At 40.5% G+C, this 24954-nt stretch overlaps 1 protein-coding gene across 17 annotated transcripts in view; it reads right to left on the reverse strand.

Moving 5' to 3' along the window:
* Nucleotides 1–24954, reverse strand: part of ncoa2 (nuclear receptor coactivator 2) — a 244572-nt gene that overhangs the window by 142311 nt on the left and 77307 nt on the right. For all 17 annotated transcript variants that reach the window (XM_078398135.1, XM_078398134.1, XM_078398129.1 and 14 more), the window contains one exon: nt 4030–4109. The gene's annotated coding sequence lies outside the window, so the exon portion shown is untranslated. The remainder of the gene's footprint in view (nt 1–4029; nt 4110–24954) is intronic.

A 24954-nucleotide genomic window follows, 5' to 3' on the forward strand; every position in this document is an offset into this window, starting at 1 on the left:
AGGAAAATGAGGTAGTCCCCTTGAAACAAGGATTCTTGGAGATCTGAGGAAGATGCAAGTGATCGCTTCCTATGCTCGCTTAAAATAGACAATAGACAATAGACAATAGGTGCAGGAGTAGGCCATTCAGCCCTTCGAGCCAGCACCGCCATTCAATGCGATCATGGCTGATCACTATCAATCAGTACCCCGTTCCTGCCTTCTCCCCATACCCCCTCACTCCGCTATCCTTAAGAGCTCTATCCAGCTCTCTCTTGAAAGCATCCAACGAACTGGCCTCCACTGCCTTCTGAGGCAGAGAATTCCACACCTTCACCACCCTCTGACTGAAAAAGTTCTTCCTCATCTCCGTTCTAAATGGCCTACCCCTTATTCTCAAACTGTGGCCCCTTGTTCTGGACTCCCCCAACATTGGGAACATGTTATCTGCCTCTAATGTGTCCAATCCCCTAATTATCTTATATGTTTCAATAAGATCCCCCCTCATCCTTCTAAATTCCAAAAGAACTGGGATGCAGACTCATAATGAGAGTTCTGTTATTTAGATCTGAGAAAAGAAGTCATTTCTTCTTAATGGATTCCATTAAATCAATCAATAGGTACATTCAAAACAGATTGATAGGTTTTTAAGCTTGGAGTGTTAAAACGCAGTTAATTGCCAGGATGTATCTGACTATGGATTAGTCAATGGGAATCTAATGAAGATCAGTAAGTCAGGAATTAGCATTTGTAAATTTTAGATGCTCAAATGGTGCCACACTTATGGAATAAACACGCCCCACCATTTCTGAGCTCCGTGCTGTTCCGCTCCTTCTAAAGGTTTAGAAGGAAACTTCAGCTCCTTTTAAAAGTTAAACGCCTTCTAAAGGTTCCCTCTAAAATTGGAGCACCTTTAGAGCATCCAATGATGCTCCAATAATACACCATTTCATTATTGGAGATTGTGCATGAAGGCACACAATATAAAAACAGCAGTTATGTACACTCCTGCCCTTTTGATAACCATTGTGCAAAATTTCAAAATATCTACTTTCAACAATTTTTATATTTCCTGCAAATGGTGAGGCACGGCGGCGCAGAGGTAGCATCGCGGTAGAGTTGTTACCATACAGCGTCAGGGACCTGGGTTTGATCTAGACTCTGGGTGCTGTCTGTATACAGAGTTTGCATGTTCTCCCCGTGACTGCATGTGTTTTCTCCAAGTGCTCCAGTTTCCTCCCACATTCCAAAGGCGTACAGGTTTGTACGATAACTGGCTTCAGTAAAATTGTAAATTGTCCTGGTGTGTAAGAAAGTGCTAGCGTGCAGGGATCGCTGGACAAATGGCCTGTTTCGTGCTTTATCGCTAAACTAAACAAGATGGCGATCACTGGACCATTTTCCCACTAGTTTGCTGTTTGATTGTGAAGTAGTTTGGCACAGCATATACATTAGACCCAATAACCAAATGCTGTTGCCTTTTTAACTGAAAGAGCACTTCTTTTACGCAGTAATATTATAGTCCCATTGCTTTCCTTAGTCGCAAACATAAAATCAATGCATAAAGTGCTGTTCAAAGAATCTATTATAAAATTTCTCTATATATGTCATATCAATTGAAACACACTACATTTGAACCTACTAGAATTAAAATACACCATGCCCCCAATAAAACAGAGATCTGTGGAGTAGACTTGATGGGCCGAATGGCCTAATTCTACTTCTATCTCTTGCAATCTTATGATCCATCACTGAAAGTGAATAGTGTTGAAAATTGTTCAATAAATGATTTGCAATATAAAAGTTCCTTTAAATATCAATAGTAAGCATCCCAAATTGATTTCATTCCTCAGCCAGCTATTTCACTTGTACTTAAGTTTACATTTGAGATCATGCATCACTGCAGCAAGTACACACTGCAGAGTATGTTTTTTTTTAAAAAACGCTTTGTGTGACAATGTATTAGCCAGATGTGACTGGTTTATACCGATTCAGCTCAGTTTCAGCATTCTCAGTGAGGCAAAAAAATCCTGTTAGAATACATTTTACTGACTTTTAACATGTTGAAATCTCTCTTATTACTACACTGCACATATTGAGAATGGAAAAGTCATGTAATTTAATTAGTTTCAACAATTGCACCATCTAAATTTAAACTGACACACACAGGATGGTGCATATTTGGAATGAGCTGCCAGAGGAGGGAGTTGAGGCAGAAACAATAACAACATTCAAAAGACATCGGACAAGTACATGGATAGGAAAGGTCCAGAGGGATATGGTCCAAAGAGATGGGACTAATGTAGATGGGCACCTTGGTCAGCTTGGGCAAGCTGAGCCGAGTGGCCTGTTTCAATGGACTATGTAACATTCTAACTTCCACAATCTTAAAATTTCAAGGAAGCAAACTGTTAAAGGTTGAAAATGTATCAATTAATCATTGACAGTATTAAAATAAAAGAAATGCCATTAACAGGCATAATGCCTTTTACTCTTTACAGCTGATAATTCCAGAGTACAGGCAAAATATCGAAATCTTGGGACCGAATCTAATGGCTTTCTTTCTACTATTTGTACGTCCACCAGCATTAACAGTGTGCGCACACACAAAAAATAAATGAACGAAAAACACCATTCTCTCTCTGGTGTATGTATTTACAAATTTCTTTAAGCTAATTAATTTCTACTATCCTAATTTTACTTAGATTTTTATTCCCTTTCTTTCACTTCTCCATCTGGTCTCATTTTAGCCCAGATGGTAAAACCACCTGGATCTCTCTATGACTGCTTTTTTTAAAAAATCACTTGATACAAGCCAAAAGGACTGCACTTAGCAGCATGGGGTCTCTCTCCTTGCCAATTTCACTTTGCCCCAAGGTGAAGCAGTCACTCAGCCAAGAATGAATAAAAATCATCCACTGAGTGCAGCTGTTTATGGATGGTGTCAAGAAAGAATATCCACCACGTCAGATTTTCATAATATTTAAGTTACCAGAGAGTGCACTCAGCGTAATGATTTAGCTTGGTAATTATGGTGATCAATTTGAAAAGGATTCTAAGCTTTATAATGAAGACTCTTCACCTAAGAATCCAAGTCACATGTATTGGCCCGTGCTGTAAAAAGGACTACTGTATAAAAATACATGATCAAGTACATGATCAGACTCGGCCAAGAAACTGCTCATTTAGACTTATCCTGACTCTAGTTTTAAAATCCAAATTGTGGTTTGAAAAAAGAAATTAACTTCATTTGGAACCCAAGCTCCATTGTTATGAGTATTTCATACATGCCAGCTACTGCCAAAATAAAGTAAAGTAAATCACACACTGAAGGAGACAAGTAGCAGCTTATACCCTCTGTCATCTTTCCAACACAGTAGCTGGAAAGATAGCCACGTAATCCCTTCAGTGCGTCTAATCAGACTGATTCTTTAACAATCAATAACAGGTGAGCAGCTCAAATTCCAATGGTTTCTTTTCTAAATTATAAAACAAAGATTCCCTTTTGCGAAAATAACTAATAATCATGATAAAGAAACAAATATGCTACAACTAGTTTCAGGTAGCAAGCTGAAAAGATGACGCTTTTGCCAAAATACCACAAGTTTAAAAAAGCTACGAAATAGAAATTTGATCCGAAATTGCATCAAATTTGCTCACATGCAACAGAACTTCCATTCAGTGCAGTACTGAGGAATTGCTTCACAAATATAGATGCTACCTTTCAGAGACTTAAACTAACCTCCTATTTGCTGTCAGGTGGATGCAAAATATCCCATGGCGATATTTGAAAAGCAGGATGCAAGTCAACATCTATTTCATAATTCAAAAATAAATCTAAGTCACCCAACCTTCCTCTTCTGAAATCCTGTCATAGTTATGCCCACATTAAAATCCATCAAAGTTTGTACATATTGGGTTATTCAGAGGGTCTGAGAAGTTCTACAATCAACACATCTTTCTTATCATAGCACAGTCTTTATGAATTAGTTCAAAATTAGCTCGATGATCTATTAGTCTACAAGCAAAAAATGTCACACTTTAACGCACCTTGGCTCTACTCCAAAATCACCGCTAGGGCATTTCGGTTGCAATACGATTGACAATCTTCAGATATTATTCTCTTCGCTCTGTCAAAAAAGAAAAAGTAACAATATTTGTCAGAATTATACAGCGATAATCCAGTCCTTCACATAAGATACACATTGTTCAACTGAACGAGCACAGTTTAATTATTGGTACTTACATTTGTTTTATTTTGCTTTTAATAAATGGCATGAATTTCTATTTTAAGAATTTGTTAAATCAAAGCACTAGAATAAATTTGAGGACTAACTAGTTGTGCCGACAGAATGTTGCCTCAGTTGATGGCACCAAATTTATGATATTGTAGCAGCTGTGAATGTCACGCTACTTCTGAAATTCAGTTCCATTATGATGTTGCATATTTAGCATTAGCAGCAGAGGAGGAATTTCTGCCCTGCTAACTTTTTAAGACCACAGATCTCAATTCTGGACGAGGCTCAAAATAATTATAGAAGTAATATCCCCATTTTTAAGTCACTGGTCTATAATAGCATGTATGCACTGGTGAATCTACACTGCATTCCTTCCAAGGCCAACAAATCTTTTCCAAAATGTGACTCCTAAAATTGCTTAGAATATTCAAACTATGGTCTAAAAAGAACCTCATTGTTGCAGTATATCTTTGACACTTTAGTCACCAAGCCATGACCTGGTCGAATTACATCTCGGCTTCATGGCTGAAAATCAAGACGTTCCGATGTTATACTTAATTATAGACATCAATTTACTGACATTATAGAAGTAATATCCCCATTTTTAAGTCACTGGTCTATAATAGCATTCCCACATTCTCCCATCTCCTTTCATGAAGAGCATTGAATCCATAGTTTTGCAGAATAATGGAATCATTTTTGTTTGAGGGCCCTTTCAAAGATTATAGTATCTGCAATGTTCCCAGCATTAACAGTTTTTCCTTTAAAACCCTGGAATTTAAATCGTCTGGTCTTTGAATAGCTTTACTATTTTCTTCAATACTGCTATTTCACTTAGGTTAATTCTTACAAATGTTCACCTCAGACTCGAAGTTAGTCTACTCGGGATGCAGGCCATCCTCGTTCGCTGCTTGAAATACTGATACAAAAAAAAATGACTACCATTTCTTAATTTTCATCTACAATATTACCAGTTCTAGTTTTCAGACTACCTTGATGTCTCTCCGAGCAGCTTCCTTCTCCTGATGTCATTATCAATACTGGGTTGCAAGTTTCTCTCCATGGTTCACTTTACAGTTTGTCTCATTAGAAGTTTTGTTGCTCCTGCCTTTCTTCTAGTTACCAGGATCTGTGGTAGTTTTTTTAACATTTTTACACGCTTTTTCTTTTAGAGTTGCATCAGTCCATACTCAGTAACACAAGATCTGCTTTCACCTTCTTTAGCAGATCTTGCCCAGTCTTAACTAAATTTATTATCTTACTTCACATTTGTCCCTTTCAAAGATGGCATTGAAATGAAATATCATGGTCTGATAGAATATGTATCACCCAAATTTTAATCCCGGTACTAAAAGTCACAGCCATTCTCTATTGTGTTAGCGTTGAGTCCAAATTTATGTAACTTCCAATGACCTCAAGTTTTTGATGCAAAGCCAAGATTTACATGAGTAAATTATCAAGTCATTTATGAAGTGTTAAGTGTGAAGAATCCAGAAAAAACCCAAATAGCTCCCAACAGTGAGTGATGCCACTAGGCATTTATGATCCTCATAAATCTCCAAGGCTTTCTTTTGATCTACATGCCAAAATTCCAAGTTATATTTACTGCATAATCTATTCAAGTTAAAATTGTAAGTAATCGTAGCACATTAATGACGCATTGCCAAGAATCTGGGTGTTTTTTAAAAATGCATGATTTGTGCAAAAGTCGTCATGCTGTGCATAGTAAACCATGCAAGCAATCCATTTCCCAGTCAATTGGAGACCATTGGGAAATCAGCACAGGCACTTCTGGGCCCGATTCCACTACGGATGTTTGCCCAGCAGACAGAAGAGACTGCAGATGCCAGAACCTTGAATTTAAAAAAGTGCTGGAAGAACTCAGGGGATAAGGCAGCATCTGTGGAGGGAAATGGGACGAAAGGAGATGAGGAGGAATTTTTTTAGTCAGAGGGTGGTGAATCTGAGGAATTCAGTGCCACAGAAGGCGGTGGAGGCCAAGTCAGTGGATATTTTTAAGGTGGAGATTGATAGATTCTTGGGTGTATTAGACTATTTGGCTCATCATGTCTACTCTGCCATTCAATCATAGATGATCTTTCTTTCCCCCTCAACCCCATTCACCCTACGGGTGTCCGGGGTTATGGGCAGAGGTAGGACAATGGGGTTGAAAGGGAAAGATAGATCACCTATGATTGAACGATGAGCCAAATAGTCTAATACTGCACCTAGAACTTATGAAAGGTAACGTTTCCGTTCAACCCTTCTTCAGGTTGACGAGTAGAAGGGATGTAGCTGCTGGAAAGAGGCGAGAAGGGCTGGGGGGGACATAGCTCCACTCTTATCCCCTCACCTCCCTCTACCATCTTACTCTCTTCTCCTCTGGAAGGCGACTCCGGATTGTCAAAGCAGCCACAGCCAAACATAAAAACAGCTCTTTTCCCCGCGAGTAGTAGCTCTACTCAATAACCAAAATTCTGTAGTCTCTTTTTGCTCTGGTGTATTTCACTCATATGTTTAAACTGTAATGTTGTATTCTTAATGTTTTCATGTTTTATGCTTTAGTCGTAATTGTTTACTGTTTGTTCGTGTTGTTACTTGCGAGTGGAGCACCAAGGCACATTCCTTGCATGTTTACAACTTGGCCAATAAACCTATTCATCCATTCATTCCATCAGCCCGAAGAAGAGTCCCAACTCAAAATGTCATCTGTCTACTTCCCTCCAAGATGCTGCCTGACCTGCTGAGTTCCTCCAGCAGTTTGACATTTGCCCAGATGTCCAGCTGCTGCGTCCATGTTTGCCAATGTAATTTGGCCTTTGAACTGCAACCTGCATTTTCCATTCACAATAAAACAAGGGACAAACCCTACAGCAGTCGAAGTGCAAATTAAAGGAGATATTGATGCTCTGCCCACTCCCCCAGTCAGACACATTTTTCTGTGCTCCATATTTGTCCATAGCAACACAGCCAAAAGATCACAGCATGCATCTGTTCTGCACCTCTGTACAAGACGCTGTGGCCACTAGCACCTGACTAATCTGATGCCTCAGAACCATGAGGGACACTGACCTAAACTTTTCATAATCATAATCATACTTCATCAGCCAAGTATGTTTTGCAACATGAATTTCATTGGCCATACAGTCATACCAATAAAAAGCAAAAGAACACACAAAATACATTTTTACATGAAAATCCACCACAGTGACTCCTCCGCATTCCTCACTGTGATGGAAGGCGGTAAAAAGTTCAATCTCTTCCCTTCTTTGTCCTTCAGCGGTCGGGGGCCTCGAACCTTCCGTTGACGGGACGATCTTGACTCCCGTAGCCCGGCGGTCGGGGCTTCCTCGTCGGGGCGATCAAGCTCCTGCATCGGGGGGAATCTCAGCTCCCCCGCGCCGGGCGATCTACCCCGGGTCGGGGCTAGTCGAACCTCGTGCTGCTTTGAAGCTTCCCAACATCGGTCTCAACCCGAGACTGCGAGCTCCTCAATGTTGAAGTCTGCAGGCCGCGGTTGGATCATCAATCCCAGGCAAGGGATCGCAAGCTCTGACGGTCAGTCCACGTCCCCGTGGTGGGGCTCAAAGTCAGTCCCGAGCAAGGCCTCCAGCTCCACATTGTTAGGCCGCAGAGCGACTGGAGAAACGATCCAGAAAACAATCGCATCTCCGGCAAGGTAAGAGATTTTAAAAAAAGTTCCTCCCGACTCCCCCCCACATAAAACAAACCAGAGAACATTAAGACATATTTTTTAAACACACTAAAAATAACACAAAAAAAACCGAAAAAGACAGACAGACTGTAGGCGAGGCTGCCATCATGGCGCCACCCGGTGACTTACAGGAGGGATGCCCAAATGCACAGGAGTGCAAAGGTTGCCCCCTTCAATCAATCTCATCTATTTTTCTTTCATTTTCATAGCAGATTTTTATGCTGCTGAATCGAGGATGTTATGGTGAGTGTTCTTTTAAGAGGTGACAATGGTGCAGCGGCTGAAAGCTCTGAAGGTAGCTACCATGGGGAACTACACCGGCCTGCAAGACAGCTTCTTTGTGTCAACATCGGTTAAGTGTGGAAACATTGGGACCATGAACAACAACAATGTGCAGCAGGTCCAATCCAATAAAAATCTGCCTGTTAACCTGAGCCTTACTCCTTTCTTTGACGTATTCTCTTATTTGGCACTGGTAAATATGGATATTCAGTTTCTTCAAAACATACACTTCACTGATGAATACTTGCTTTCTGCAGTTACATGCCAATATAATTTTTTCCAAAGTATGCAAGGAATAATGAAAAGAATCTACTTAACCTCTTTGCCAAATGCTAACCTTGATATTTCAGCCCAAATGTTTCACCAATACTGGTTCTACTTTCCATTGGACCACAAAGACATCTGGAATATTGTTTTAGTTTAGTTTAGAGATACAGCACGGAAACAGGCCCTTCGGCCCACCGAGTCTGCGCCGACCAGCGATCCCCGCACACTAACACTGTCTTACACGCACTAGGGACATTTTGCAATTATACCAAGCCAATTAACCTACAAACCTGTACATCTTTGGAGTGTGGGAGGAAACTGGAGATCCCGGAGAACCATGCAGTTCACAGGAAGAACGTACAAGCTCCATACAGACAAGCACCCATACTCAGGATCGAACCGGGTTCTCTGGTGCTGTAAGGCAGCAACTCTATCACTGCGCCACAGTGCCGCCCTGAATTAAGGCTTTGATTTCTTTTTGACAACTAGTATCCTATTGTCCAGTATCTCTTTAAAAACGCTTTTTAATAATCATGGACAGCCATGATTTTGCTGTAGATTTGAAAGATCATGGAAAAAGGAATAAATAACAACTTCAACCACTCACTCACCTGATGTGTTTGCAATAGATCTGGGAAAATTTGAGTGGGTTTATCCTTTTTAAACCTCCATGCTTTATAGCACTTAAACAAGTGCCACACATCTACTGTTTGCCATCTTCCTGCAAATTTATATGACTAGCTTACAAATCCTAAAAGGAACACCTCTGAAATGCATGCCCAGATGTTACAATAGAGACATGGAGCACGGAAACAGGCCCTTTGGCCTAACTTGCCCATGCCGACTAAGATGCCCCATCTACACAAGTCTTACATGCCCCACTTTTAGCCCATATCCCTCTAAAACTTTCCGATCCATGTACCCGTCGAAATGTCTTTTAAATCCAAAGACAGTTTAGAAATATTTTATGCTTAACAAAATTTAACTGCAAATGGAACGATCAGAAATTGAAAATCGGACTAAAGTTCTCCAGGTGCAAATTATCTTGGATAAAATTGTTACAAACAAGAATGATCATTTGTGTGTACAAAACTGAGATAAGATGACACATCAAAAATCACCAATTTTAAAATTCTACCACATTAACTGTCTCTAATCCTGGCCCACTTAGTTCATCTGGTATTGAAGCTCTCATCTATGCTCTGGCATGGCAGCTCCTCGACTTTATTTCAATGGTCTCTTAATGAGCCTTCAAACTTGAGCTCATCCAAACTCTGTTGCCACATCCTAATGGACTCCAAAGATCATTCACCTAGCACTCTTGTAGGCTGCTGACCCACATTGTTTCTACATCTGGTAACCCTGAATACAAAAACTCTCAACTTTTCAGTCAAATTCCTCTTTCCAATTTTCTTCTCCAGCTCAACAATGTTCACATTTTGCACTTCTCCAATTATAACCCCATGCCTATCAATGGATTTCATGGCCATTATTAGTCATATCTTCTCATCTGTCTTAGTTTAAACTCAAATTTCCTTTAAACTCTCTACCTCTATCTCCTCAGAACGTTCCTTAAAATCCAGGTCTGTCCAAGCTTTCATTCATCTATGCCCTTCAAATTGGGGTCACATTTTGACTAATAACATTCCTGTGACTTATTACAGAGTATTTATGCAACTCAAGGCAGGGCATGAAGCAATTGCTGGAGCATCTTCCAGTCAACTCCTCAGCAAGGTTTGTTTTACCCCCAATGTATTTTGATCTTACAACTTTCCCCATCCAACAATGAAAAGCAAACATTCAGAGACTGGCCACGATGTGGTGATGCCGTTTCATCCAGGTTCAATTGTAGAAAACGGGCTCCATTTCACTAATTTAAAACACTAATTCACATCATGATAGTCATACATTCAATGTTCAGATCTTGAGGACTAGATTATCCACTGTGCACGCACACATGCATATTCTTTACCAGTAAAATTAAATTTGCCTAAGGTAGGTTAATTGGCTGGGTAAATGTAAAAATTGTCCCTAGTGGGTGTAGGATAGTGTTAATGTACGGGGATCGCTGGGCGGCACGGACTTGGTGGGCCGAAAAGGCCTGTTTCCGGCTGTATATATATGATATGATATGATATGATATGAAACCTCATCCCAAAGCAAGCCCCTTAAATCAAACCATAGGGCGGCACGGTAGCGCAGCGATAGAGTTGCTGCTTTACAGTGAATGCAGCGCCGGAGATTCAGGTTCGATCCTGACTACGGGTGCTGTACTCATATCATATCATATCATATATATACAGCCGGAAACAGGCCTTTTTCGGCCCACCAAGTCCGTGCCGCCCAGCGATCCCCGCACATTAACACTATCCTACACCCACTAGGGATAATTTTTACATTTACCCAGCCAATTAACCTACATACCTGTACGTCTTTGGAGTACTGTACTGTAAGGAGTTTGTACGTTCTCCCCGTGACCTGTGTGGGTTTTCTCCAAGATCTTCGGTTTCCTCCCACACTCCAAAGACGTACAGGTATGTAGGTTAATTGACTGGGTAAATGTAAAAATTGTCCCTAGTGTGTGTAGGATAGTGTTAATAGTGTTAGTGTGCGGGGATCGCTGGGCGGCGCGGACTTGGTGGGCCGAAAAGGCCTGTTTCCGCGCTGTATCTGAAATATGAAAATATGAAATAGGATTCCCCACAACTGTAGCCCTGAGCACATCTTTCTTTCCAGTCTCCCTTCAGTCCCTCTCCGAGTTCACCTTGTCCACAAGACCCGTGGACTCTATTCTTGCAAATTTACTGACCTCTCCTGGCATCTATAATGGTAACTTACATTGTGAAGAGCTCTCTTCCACTCGGCACTCCTATCTTCTCCTTCAGAATGCCATCGCCATCCCCTCAAACGACTACCCGTTATCCCTCCAATCTTACACATTTCTGCCCTATTTCTAACCTTTCTTTTCAAACATTAGAAAGCGTTGCAGTCTTCTAAATTTGAGTACATCTTTTTCAATCAGATTTCTAAATTTGAGCAATCCCTGTCAGGTTTCTCTCTGCACCATTGGAGGAAAGTAACCGATAGAACATACAACAATACAGCCCCTTCAGCCCACAATGTTTGTGCTGAACACGATAAGCTGATCTCATCTGCCAGCACATACCCCATATTTTTCTATTCTATGTGCCTATCTAAATCCCTCGGAAACTTATTGCAAAGTCATTCAATGACATCCTCTCTGATTAAATCAGTGACAAAGTAACATTCACTTTTATCCTTCGACCTGTCTGCAGCCTCCACACAGTTGACTACACCATCTACCTCTAATTGATGCAGCTAGTAGATTTGCTGCCTCAACATCAGAGAACCGGGTTTGATCCTGACCTCGGGTGCTGTCTATGTGGAGTTTGCATGCGCTTCCTGTGACTGCACAAGTTTCCTCTGGTGCTTCTGTTTCCTATCATGTCCCAAAGATGTTCAGGTTTGTACGTTAATTGCCCTGTATAAATTGCCTCAAATGTGTAGGGAGTGGATGAGAAAGTCGGATAGCAGAGAACTCGTGCAAATGGGTGATCAATGGCTAGCATGGACCTTGTGGGCTGAAGGGCCTGTTTCCATGCTGTAACTTTTAAGTTAATCAATAAGCTTAACGAACATCTAGTATGGATGCGCATAAATTCCATTCAATGTTTAGAATATTAAAGTGACTACCTTCAGTTCCCAATGTAAACTCTTTTCAGTAGTCACTGCAACCAGCTTTTTTCCTGCCACCTGTCTGAAACTGATCCCAGGGTGAGTTTTAGATAACCTTCCCCATCGAAAGAACTAAAGACAGTCTATTTGCACTTTCAAACAGCGGCTGACTTCACCCCTCCCTCAGATTAGCTGCTGACAAAATGCTCATCATCAACCTTTGGTCAGTCAAACACTTCCAGCTGACCTCCCTTATTCTACTCTCCACAAAGCAGCAAGTCCTGAAAGTTTCTCCTGCTCTAGTCATAACTCTGTCAATCCACATGCTTGCGGATCAACATTGCATTGCAGTTAAGTCATGCTGTCATTTTAAAAACCTCCACTGTTTTTAAAATTCCTTTGTGACTTTAACTCTCTAATCTCTTCCAGCCCTATAACCCCCAGTGATATGCAGGATCCACCACTTCTGGCCTCTCCTTGAACTCAATTTAAATCACTCCACTTGCATTAACTGCGAAGTACATCGAGAGCGAGGGCCAAACGGACTTTGAATGATGACAGAGAATGCAAACATAATTTCACTGTGCAGTTGCACATGTGACAAATAAAGCACTATTGAAGATGCTGGGTTCTGAGATTCCATCCCCAGATTTCGTCATCCTTCGGTAGACACAAAATGCTGGAGTAACTCAGCGGGTCAGGCAGCGTCTCGGGAGAGAAGGAATGGGTGACGTTTCGGGTCGAGACCCTGCTTCAGACTGATGTCAGGGGAAGAGGCGGGACAAAGATCTTCATCCTTCTCTCGCTTATCTCCCTGAAAACGTACCCATTTACCATACTTTTGGCATAACGCTTGTCAAATTTTGTTGAAAGAACCGTGAGGATGCAGCAAAAATTATATGAGAAAAGATGCTTACAAATGGAAGCTGTTCCCATTTCTCAAGGCAAGATGAATGTTGTAATTGAATTGGCAGCTTCACAACCTGAACAATAGTCTGCCATCTTTCTCTCAAAGATGGTAGCATCTCGGCCCGTACGATACGGCTGCAGGGATAACCCCCAGTTCAGGGATGCAAGCAAACGGTCTCGACCGACATGCTGAGGAACAGCAGATTGTCAGTGGTGCATTCTTTTGTGCATGATGTTAAATGCAGAGATTTGTAAAAAGTACGGCCTGGTCCTACTTTGAAGAACCCTGATGTTCTCCCAAGTATACTGCCTATATTTATCCCTGAATCAATTTCACCAAAACCTATTATCTAGTCAACAGTGTATCCCATTTGGGAAATCTGATGCTCTACAACCTGGAATCAGTGCTTCCTGCATCACAGTGACTATGCTTTGCCAGCTCTGACAAGGCTTGGAGGGATCACAAGAAACTGCAGGTGCTAGAATCTTGAAATAAAACACCAGTTGCTGGAGGAACTCAGCAGTGCCAGGCTGCATCTAGAGAAGGAATGGACAGGCAACCTTTCAGATCAGGACTCTTCTTCAGACCAGTCTGAGGAAACCCATTGTAATATCCAGTGTTCGGAACTACTTGCAGGTAGATGCCCTTCAAGTTCAAAACTTGCTACAGTTCCCACTCTCTGAATGCATCCCCTCCCATTCCAGTATCCACCATTCCCCCTCCTAACCAGCAAACCAAATACCTCCCACATCTCCACCTACGTTCGCCCCACAAACAAAATAACCAACCCTCAAGATGCCATATGCTCTGGCATCACCTCTTTCCAGACACCCACCACCTTAATATTTGCCCCTTCCTCCCCAGGACAGCCCCTGCCACACACAAACAGCCCACACTCAAGAAACATGATCTGCCATGGAAAAAGCAAAAGACTGACCTTTGAACATGTTCATCATTTAAGGTCTGATACGTTGCAGGCAACACATCTATTAGAATATGCAGTGACCAGTTTTTACAACTGGCCAGTCAGATGTTTAACATATCTTTTCAGTCAACAAGAATTCCTTAGATGATATGATTAAAGTGTTATTTTTCACATTGACTTGTGCTCTATCCTTTTGTACACCAGATTTGTATTTTATGTTAAAAAATAATTTGAAACAATTCCATAGTTTATTGTAAATAGGTATTTAACGTGATGGTAAGCATTTTGGATTGAAGACCTTTACTTCAAAGTCTATTGAAAACATTGTTATTGAATTTGCAGAGCCTTTCGATTATATTCAAGTGGCCAATGTCAATTAAACCAAGTCAAGTATTTAAAATCAAATGCACAAGCCCAGACCATCATGCAAATTAACCTCCCTTCCATTGACTCCATCTACACTTCTCGCGGCCTCAGCAAAACCACCAGCATAATCAAGGACGAGTCTCACCTTGGTCATATGTGAAAACGCATATCTCCAGATTCAGGGACAAATTCTTCCTAGCTGTTATCAGGCAACTGAACCATCCTATCACCAACTGGCGAATGGTCCTGACCTACCATCTACCTCGTTGGAGACCCTCAGACTATCTTTAAATTGACTTTACCTTGCACTAAACATCATTTTCTTTATCCTGTATCTGTATACAGTGGATGGCTTGATTGCAATCATGTAGTCTTTTTGTTGACTGGATAACACACAAAAAAGCTTTTCACTGTACCTCGGTACATGTGACAATAATAAACCAAACTAAAGCTTGGTGAGGTTTGATTACAAGTTAATCTGCTTCATGTAAAAAATAAATTCTCCTTACAATAAAATAGCAGATCTTTTTCAGCATTGTATATATTGACTTGCCTTACATAAACAAAGGATATAAACTCCACAAATAATATAGTAGATTCAAACAAGATCTTCCGAGTGACAGTGCACTTTATTTTCTTAACTGGCTCCTGTTACAGGCCAGTAAACAATAAATGATTTAGTGGTTATTTTGTACCTGTTAAAATACAACTTTCAACATTCATCAAACACACAAAATTAAACTAAATTGTATTTTTGTTGAGCTGTCAGTTAATGAAACATTTTACTCCTGTTTATCTAATTTAGGCCTTTATTGAGTCAGTGCTTCCTGCAAAACTTAAATAATTAACAATTTGATGCTACGAATGCCAACAATGTTACAGAATTCACAGTGTAAATATAACTGATTTTATATTGTAACTATTTAGGATACGTAACATGCTGCCATGATCACTTCGGACACGTTACAAGTATAACAGAATGCTCAGTCCCTACTTCCTATTTTGAGCCCCAGTATTATCTGTGGTGCGCTCCAATCCTGTTATGCCGAACCCTTGTTGCAAACTGGTTAGACCATAACATTTTGTTATCAATTTTACTTCAGAAAAGGCTGCAATTCATGATTTTTATTCTTTCTGATGCTATGCAACAGAAAAAAACATAGAACAGAAAATAGGTGCAGGAGGAGGCCATTCGGCCCTTCAAGCCAGCACTGCCATTCATTGTGATCATGGCTGATCATCCACAATCAGTAACCTGTGCCCAACTTCTCCCCATATCCCTTGATTCCACTAGCCCCTAGAGCTCTATCTAACTCTCTCTTAAATTCATCCAGTGATTTGGCCTCCACTGCCGTCTGTGGCAGAGAATTCCACAAATTCACAACTCTCTGGGTGAAAAAGTTCCTTCTCACCTCAGTTTTAAATGGCCTCCCTTTTATTCTAAGACTGTGGCCCCTGGTTCTGGACTCCCCCAGCATTGGGAACATTTTTCCTGCATCCAACTTGTCCAGTCCTTTTATATGTCTCTATAAGATCCCCTCTCATCCTTCTAAACTCCAGTGAATACAAGCCTAGTCTTTTCAATCTTTCCTCAAAACTTTCAAAAATAATCAGCTTGGTCTAATTATTTCTTGGAAATGGAGAATTATTTGCCATAAATATTTTGTATTAGAGGAGGATGCATGACTTACAAGTCTGCTGCTGTATTCTGTCAATATTCACTCATCGTGTCAATTAGGCATGGATACAAGAGAAATAATTGGGTATCTTACGAACTCACTCCAGTGTGGGTGGGGGTGTGGAGGGGGGCATGCCTGAGTATCTTCATAATTAATCACAAAGATCATAATTCATTCCAGGCAATGAAGGCAGAAACAATCACTTGTGTAGTTCTGCTATCAATTACCTTCTACAGATAAAAGTGAACAAAAGTTATGGATGAATCCCAAATTAACCATTAAACCTCTTCCTCTTATTTACACAGAATAAACGTTTTTTCGATAATCTGGCATCCTTGGGACATTATTAGTGGTGCAAACCAGTAGACTTTCTGAATTATTGAATGCACTCATTTTAATACCCATGTACATTAAAAAAATTTTTTGCCTATCATGCCATGGCATAATAAATTGTCCAGCTTATATATTGGGAAATATATAAGCACTCTGGACGTTCCCGAGCCTGGTGCTATGGATGCCAAGCCCAGTCTCAGCCACACTCTGAACCCCTGGCTCGGCCCACTCACCAAGTTTGTGTTCTGCACCTCCAGTTAATATTACAGACTATTGAATGAGATGCCAGATTATTAGTGTTTCCAAATAATCACATGCTGGATTATTAAAGCTTTACTGTTTTACAAAACATTTACTGCAACAATTTCCTTTGAAATTCACACCTCAAAAAACTTGCTTGAACATTCATGATAGAAGCTGAAGAGTTTACCACTCTGATTTACTGTTTTAGCAAATTTGTTGAATTCTTTGATTGGGACATTCCTATCTGTTGTGATATGACAATAAACCAAGGGTTCTCAACCAGGGGTAAATTTACCCCCAGCGAGAAAATTTTGCCTACCCAGGGGGTAAATTTGAACAAAATAATAATGTTAAAAACAGTATTTTAAGATATCCCCTTTGTCGGTTGCTTTATTCTGGTAGAAGGGTAAACTCAAATTGCTGAACAAAACAGGGTAGGGGTAAATTTACTTTCGAAAAGTTGCCTGGGGTAAACGGGACAAAAAAGGTTGGGAACCCCTGCAATAGACAATAGGTGCAGGTGTAGGCTATTCGGCCCTTCAAGCCAGCATTCAATGTGATCATGGCTGATCATCCACAATCAGTACCCCGTTCCTGCCCTCTCCCCATACCCCCTGACTCTGCTATCACTAAGAGCTCTATCTATCTCTCTCTTGAAAGCATCCAGATAATTGGCCTCCACTGTCTTCTGAGGCAGAGAATTCCACAGGTTTACAACTCTGAGTAAAAAGGTTTTTCCTCATCGCCGTTCTAAATGGCCTACCCCTTATTCTTAAACTGTGGTCCCTGGTTCTGGACTCCCCCAACATTGGGAGCATGTTTCCTGTTTCTGCTTTAACATTTCAGTTTTTAATTATATTGGTGAACTAAATAAAGTATGTATTAGAGTTCTACTGAATGCTCCAAAAACATTCATTTACATTAAAAAAATGTATTTTCTTCATTACAAACATTTGGTGGCTTGCAAATGTCAAAGCTACCGAGTAAACTGTATTTTTGTAAACCAGGAAAGCAAGTAGTAAAGTATAAAGCAATATTTTACAAAAAAAAAGCATGCACCAGCAGAGCATTAAGATGAAAAATCTCAGTGGTTCATTAGTTTCTCAATTCCATAGTCATGATTTTATATGTACTACTATATATTGGGCAATTCAACAGTTTTATGAAAGAAAAACCATGTTTGACAACAGTATTTTAATGGTCTAAATTTTAGATTTGGTAGCGCGATGTAATACATCTATATTTTCAGAAGGCATTTAATAAAATACACACTTGAGATTGCTGTACAATACACACCGACCGACTGGAATAACATTATACGTTAGGAATAAAGACCGTCAATGGATGGAAAATACTGATTAAATGGGTCATTTTTTTCTGTTAGCAGGTTGTAACTGGCAAACTCCAAGGAAATACATTCTCTGATGGGGATGTCAATTATTCACCATTTACACATAATTAATGCGACTGCAAAATAATATTATTTTTGAAATGTTCTTATGTGTAATCCTGTGTGCTAATTCAACAGATTTGATAAACCAATCTACTTAAAATGTCACGGAAGCTATTCAGTCCATCGGGTCCTTGCTGGCTCCCATGTAACAATGGAATTGTTCCATTACTCCTCTCCTTATTTCCCCGTATCCCACCAATTTCTCCCTCACACAGACCCATTAACTCTTTGATTCTTGACATCAACCCACATAAAGGGATAATTTAAAGTAGCCAATTAATCTACCAGCATGTGTTTAGAATACAAAGGGAACTGGAGCACTTTGAGAAAACCTATCCAGATATAGAACGAACATGTATATTCTGCATATAGAAGTCCAGACATTAGGATTGAAAGTGGGTCCTGGAGTTAAAAAAAAAAGGAGGAACTCAGTGGGTCGGGCAGTAGCTGTGGATACTATGGGTCCCAGCCCAAAATGATGTCTGTTCATTTCCCTTCACAAATGCTGCTTGACCGACTGAATTCTCCAACAGTTTTTGTTTACTCTTGTGTCTCCATTTTACTGTGGAGCTGTGTTACATTAATCACTGTGCCACCGTACTGCACTTTTCCCCTTGCAATGCCTTGTAACACCTTGCCTGGACCACAGGTGGGCAAGAGTGTTAATCGGACTTTTGCCTCAAGAGCCCAACCTCCCTCTCTCCATGAGACTGCTGATCCGCCACACCTAGGAACTCCGTCCGACCTGCCACTTTATTTTACAAGTTCAAAGTTTAGGCGTCACTTCTCTGCCAAAGTCCAGGTCTTTAAGTTAGCTAGACGATAAGAAAGGTAGAGATATCATGCACAAGTGAGAATAAGTCAATGAGAGGATAAAGAGGAAAGGAGAAGGCAATGGAAGAATGGAGGGAGAGAGGGAAAGGAGAATGTTAACCATGTCAATGGATGTTATCAAAAATTATTTTTTATTCAACCTTTCAAAATTACCATGCACGCAAAATATTTTCTTTGGATCAAAATTACAGCTATTCTTTTATTGTTTAGTAATGTGATCAAAATTGCAACCAATTCATAACCCTTCTTTTAATAGCATCTATTTTCAATCACACAAAAACAATAATCAATTTCCACCACTCAGACGACAGGGACAAAAGAACCTACCCAAGTTTACTATTAATCTAATGGTAGATTGGAAGATAAGCTTCAGTGAGATCCAAAGAAGCAATAAGCTTTCCTATCCAAAGAGCCCCAAAGGTATATGATGAACTATTAGATTTAAAAATGTAAAATGAAATGTAAAATTACACACTGATACACATGAAAAAATGCACAAGGGTTAGGCGCTGTATTACGTTTGGAGACTGTAATGTGTTGGTGTTCAGAGGGACCTGGAAGTTCCTTGGTACATGAATCACTGAATTGAATGCAGGTACAGTGCAAAGTATTCAGACCCCTTCACTTTTTCCACATTTTGTTGCGTCACAGCCTTATTTTAAAATGGATTAAATTCATTTTTATCATCAATCTACACACATTACCCCATTATAAAAAAGCAAAAACAGGTGTTTAGAAATTTTTGCAAAGTAATTAAAAAGAAATAACTGAAATATCACATTTACATAAGTATTCAGACCCTTTCCTCAGAACTTTGTTGAGGCACCTTTGGCAGTGATTACAGCCTCAAATCTTCTTGGGTATGACAAACACTTAAAACACATCACAAAGACAGCCTTCTTCCACCTCAAAAACATTGCCCGTCTCCGTCCATCCCTCTCCTCCACAGCTGCAGAAACCCTCATCCACGCCTTCATCACCTCCCGTCTGGACTACTGCAACAGCCTCCTCTATGGCGCACCCTCAAAAATCATCAGTAAACTTCAATACATTCAAAACTCCGCTGCCCGTCTACTCACCCACACCCCGATCCGCGACCATATCACCCCCGTCCTTTACAAACTCCACTGGCTCCCCATCCCCCAGAGAATCCAGTACAAAATCCTCCTCATAACCTACAAAGCCCTCCATAACCTGGCCCCATCCTACCTGACCGACCTCCTCCACAGGCACACTCCCACCTGCACCCTCCGCTCTGCTGCTGCCAATCTCCTATCCCCCCACATCCGGACCAAACTCAGATCCTGGGGGGACAGGGCTTTCTCCATCGCTGCTCCCACCCTATGGAACTCACTACCCCAAACCGTTAGAGACTCCTCCACACTCACCACATTCAAAACATCGCTGAAGTCTCACCTGTTCAATACTGCCTTCAACCACTGAAGGTCACCTCACCTTCTGTCTCCTTTTTCTGTTCGTTTACTTATTTACTTATTTATCTATTTATTCATTTCCCTATGTTCTCCAAATCTCTGTAAAGCATCTTTGAGTATATGAAAAGCGCTATATAAATAAAATGCATTATTATTATTATTATTACTACAAGCTTGGCACACCTGTATTTGGGTAATTTCTCGCATTCATCTCTGCAGATTCTCTCAAGCTCTGTCAGGTTGGATGGGGAGCGTCGATGCACAGCTATTTTCAGGTCCCTCCAGGGATGTTCGATCGGGTTCAAGTCCAGGCTCTGGCAGGGCCACTCAAGGACATTCACAGACTTGTCACGAAGCCACTCCTGCGTTCTCTTGGCTGTGTGCTTAGGGTCATTGCCTGTGGGAAGGTGAACCTACGCCCCAGTCTGAGGTCCCAAACGCTCTGGAGCAGGTTTTCATCAAAGATCTCTCTGTACTTTGCTCCGTTCATCATTCCCTCGATCCTGACTAGTCTCCCAGTTCCTGCGCTGAAAAACATTCCCACAGCATGATGCTGCCACCAACATGCTACATCGTAGGTATGGTATTAGCCAGGTGATGAGCTGTGTCGCTTGGCATTCAGGCCAGAGTTCAACCTTGGTTTCATCAGACCAGAGAATCTTGTTTCTCATGGTCTGAGAGTCCTTTAGGTGCCTTTTGGCAAACTCCAAGCGGGCTGTCATGTGCCTTTTACTGAGGAGTGGCTTCCATCTGGCCACTCTACCATAAAGGCCTGATTGGTGGAGTGCTGCAGATATAGTTGTCCTGCTGGAAGGTTCTTCCATCTTCACAGAGGAACTCTGCAGCTCTGTCAGAGTGATCATCGGGTTCTTGGTCACCTCCCTGACCAAGGACCTTCTCCCCCGATTGCTCAGTTTGGCCGGGCGGCCACCTTTATGAAGAGTCCTGTTGGTTCCAAAATTCTTCCATTTAAGAATGACGGAGGCCACTGTGCTCTTCGGGACCTGGAATGCTGCAAAAATGGTTTTATACCCTTCCCCAGATCTGTGTCTCGACATAAATCCTGTCTCGGAGGTCTACATACAATTCCTTCGTCTTCATGGCCTGGTTTTTGCTCTGACATGCACTGATAACTGTGGGACCTTACATAGACAGGTGTGTGCCTTTCCAAATCATGTCCAATCAATTTAATTTACCATTGGTGGACTCCAATCAAGTTGTAGAAACATTAAGGATAATCAATGGAAATAGGATGAACATAAGCTCAATTTTGAGTATCATAGCAAAGGGTCGAATACTTATGTAAATGTGATAGAAACATAGAAACATAGAAAATAGGTGCAGGAGTGGGCCATTCGGCCCTTCACCGCCATTCAATATGATCATGGCTGATCATCCAGCTCAGTAACCTGTACCTGCCTTCTCTCCATACCCCCTGATCCCTTTAGCCACTAGGGCCACATCTAACTCCCTCTTAAATATAGCCAATGAACTGGCCTCAACTACCTTCTGTGGCAGAGAATTCCACAGACTCACCACTCTCTGTGTGAAGAAATGTTTTCTCATCTCGGTCCTAAAAGACTTCCCCCTTATCCTTAAGCTGTGACCCCTAGTTCTGGACTTCCCCAACATCGGGAACAATCTTCCCGCATCTAGCCTCTCCAACCCCTTAAGAATTTTATATGTTTCTATAAGATCCCTCCTCAGTCTTCTAAATTCAGTTATTTCAGTTATTTCTTTTGAATTATTTTGCAAAAATGTCTAAATACCTGTTTTCACTTCTTCATTCTGGGGTATTGTGTGTAGATTGATGATTAAAAAAAAGAATTTAATCCATTTTAAAATAAGGCTGTAACGTACCAAAATGTGGAAAAAGTCAAGGGGTCTGAATACTTTCTGAATGCACTGTATAACGAGCAATCAGTGCATTGGTCTTTATTGCAATAGGATTCAATTACAAGAGATAGAGTTGAGTTATACAGCTTGGAAGCAGGGCCCCCGATTCAACTTGCCATGCCGACCATGATGCCATATCTACACTAGTCCACCTGCCTGCATATAATGCATATATCCCTCGAAACCTTTCCTATCCTGTCTTGCTCCAGTTACAAGACCACATCTGGGATTCTGTGCAGGTCTAGTCTCTTCACTTCAGAAAGGACAGAGTGTAGTGAAGGTTCACCAGATTGATGCCTAGGATTGTTTGTCGTACAAGGACATAATGAGCAGACTGGACCTGGATCCTTTTTCAAATTTAGAAAAATGAGAGATAATCTCCAAAATCCCTAGAGAAAGCAGATAGATAGACAAAGTTTTCCTTTGCCGGGGTGACATGAACCAGGGGTCAGGATCTCAAAATGAGGGCTTGTCCATTCGTAACAGAAACAAGTAGAAATGTGTTCATCCAGAGGGTAGAGAATCTTTTGGATTTCTAGCCAAATATGCAGTGTTGGCTCAGACACAGTATATTCAGGAATAAGATAGATATATTTTTAACAAATACGAATCAAGGATATGGGGTTATTTGAAGAATGTGGTGCTACGTGGAAGCAAACAAAACCTGAAAATATATTACTGAAGTGGTGCTGGCACGAGGGATAAATGCCTGCGCCAATTTCTATTTATTGCTTCATATGGTCTTATTTCTGGGTGAAAGCACAGTCCTTCAAGGATTGGTTGTTAGTAGGGGTTCATATCTACTGGACAGAAAGGTAGGTGGCAGAATCTTGGAACAAGAGTTTCCTGATAACATAGATGGAGAAAAATGTTGTCAGTGCTGGGAATGTTTGAAGTTCCTCTCTCAAGGGTCATAACTGTTCAATGGTTAAGCTGAATTTGATAGATTTTGGGGCTCTCAGGGAATCAGAGAACATGGAAAATGTAATGAAACAGTTATGAATTTAACACTGAAATGGACTCACTGGGACACTCAATATACTTTTTGTGATATTCTCAAACGATAAAATAATGCAGAAACAGAATAATCAATATTTTCAAATCACTTGCAAGAAAATGATCAAGTCAATTAACAGAATTTTCATTTGTAATTTTAACCAAGGCTCAACATATTGTTCAAAAATCTAAATGTTAGAAAGGAAATCAGATGACACAATCCATGCTGTCATTGTGCTTGAATAATGAGTCGGAAAGTTACAAGGTCTAAGACTAAAATATTTACACAAATCAAAAACTAAGGTTTCCAAATACTGAAATATTTGAACACAGTGAAATAATACACATAATCATCATTTAAAAAAGTTCTGAACAAGTTTATGAAAAACTGTGACATGTTGAGAAAAAGAAATTGGATAAATAGAAATGCAAAACATGTTTCTTGGATTGCCAAGATGCTTGCATGACCCAGCAAACTGGGACATCCCTACATATAAATAATTTTGATGATGCCATGACATAACTATGCTGCCAAAATTAGGAAGTAATAGAAATGAAGGTGGTGCACCAGAAACCTCAGGCAGAAAGATGGGCAAAATGACCTGCGGTTATGGCAAACTTGACATTGTCACTAATGGGTGCAAAAATCGCATTTGGGTTTGGAGATAGACTGGTGCAAGAGAGCAAATGAGCAAAGAAGCAATATAGAGGATCACAAGTGGCAAAGGACTTGTAAAGGGACTAAATAGAAAGCTATATTCTACGAAGATTGTATTGACAAAAGGTCATGATGAATTGGCACAATTCAGTGGTTAGTTCTCTGAAGGTAATATAGACAGAGGAAACACCTACAAATGTGCAAACGAAGGCTGCTGATAATTAAAGACTGCGATACCGCAAATGGAATTAAAAAATGGTATGCATGAAATTTAATTCATACATGAAAATTCTGAAGACGTTCAAGAATAATAAAAACCCAAAAGACGAATTTCCATTGGCAAACATTTTTTTTTCAATTTTGCATTAGTACCAGAGGTATAAATAGCTTAGATGACATTTTTCATAGTTGAGATTACACTTCTGTAAATGCTATTCAGCAGCCTTTAATATTACTTAAGAAAAATCTATAAAACAATCGAGTCAGAGGAGAGCAAAAAGAAAAAACCTGCTGGAGGAACTCCAAGTCAGGCAGGATCTGTGGAGGGAAATGGACAAACAACATTTTGTGTCGATGCCCTTCTTCAGACACATTCTTCAGATCATTCTTCAGTGAGAGGACAATGGGATTCACACAGGTGGTGCTGCCCAGCCCAGCCCAGCCACACAAGAACCACACAGTTAATGGCTTCCAACTGTTGCAAGGGATCCGCAATTAAATGAACAATTATTCGCAACACTAAAAGGCAACTACAAAATTAATTTCAAATGCAACAGAAATAGTTTGCTTTCAAGAAATCCCTAAATATAACAAGCTAAACTGATCAGATGTAAAGGTTCTTTCCACAAAACATCGCATGTATACAATAGGGGTTGACATCATCAAATCACTGCATTATTCCAGTTTTGGTGTTGAGTGCACGATCATGTCAAAATTGTTATGAATATCAATGTAGATTTTCAAAGTAGCATTCCCACGGCTCTGCCCATATGTGTCTCAAACACTAAAGGCACTGTGTGAACGTGTCATTTTTAACAAGAGCAGCACAAAT

Source organism: Rhinoraja longicauda, chromosome 4, assembly GCF_053455715.1.
Source record: "Rhinoraja longicauda isolate Sanriku21f chromosome 4, sRhiLon1.1, whole genome shotgun sequence".
NCBI classification, from domain to species: domain Eukaryota; kingdom Metazoa; phylum Chordata; class Chondrichthyes; order Rajiformes; family Arhynchobatidae; genus Rhinoraja; species Rhinoraja longicauda.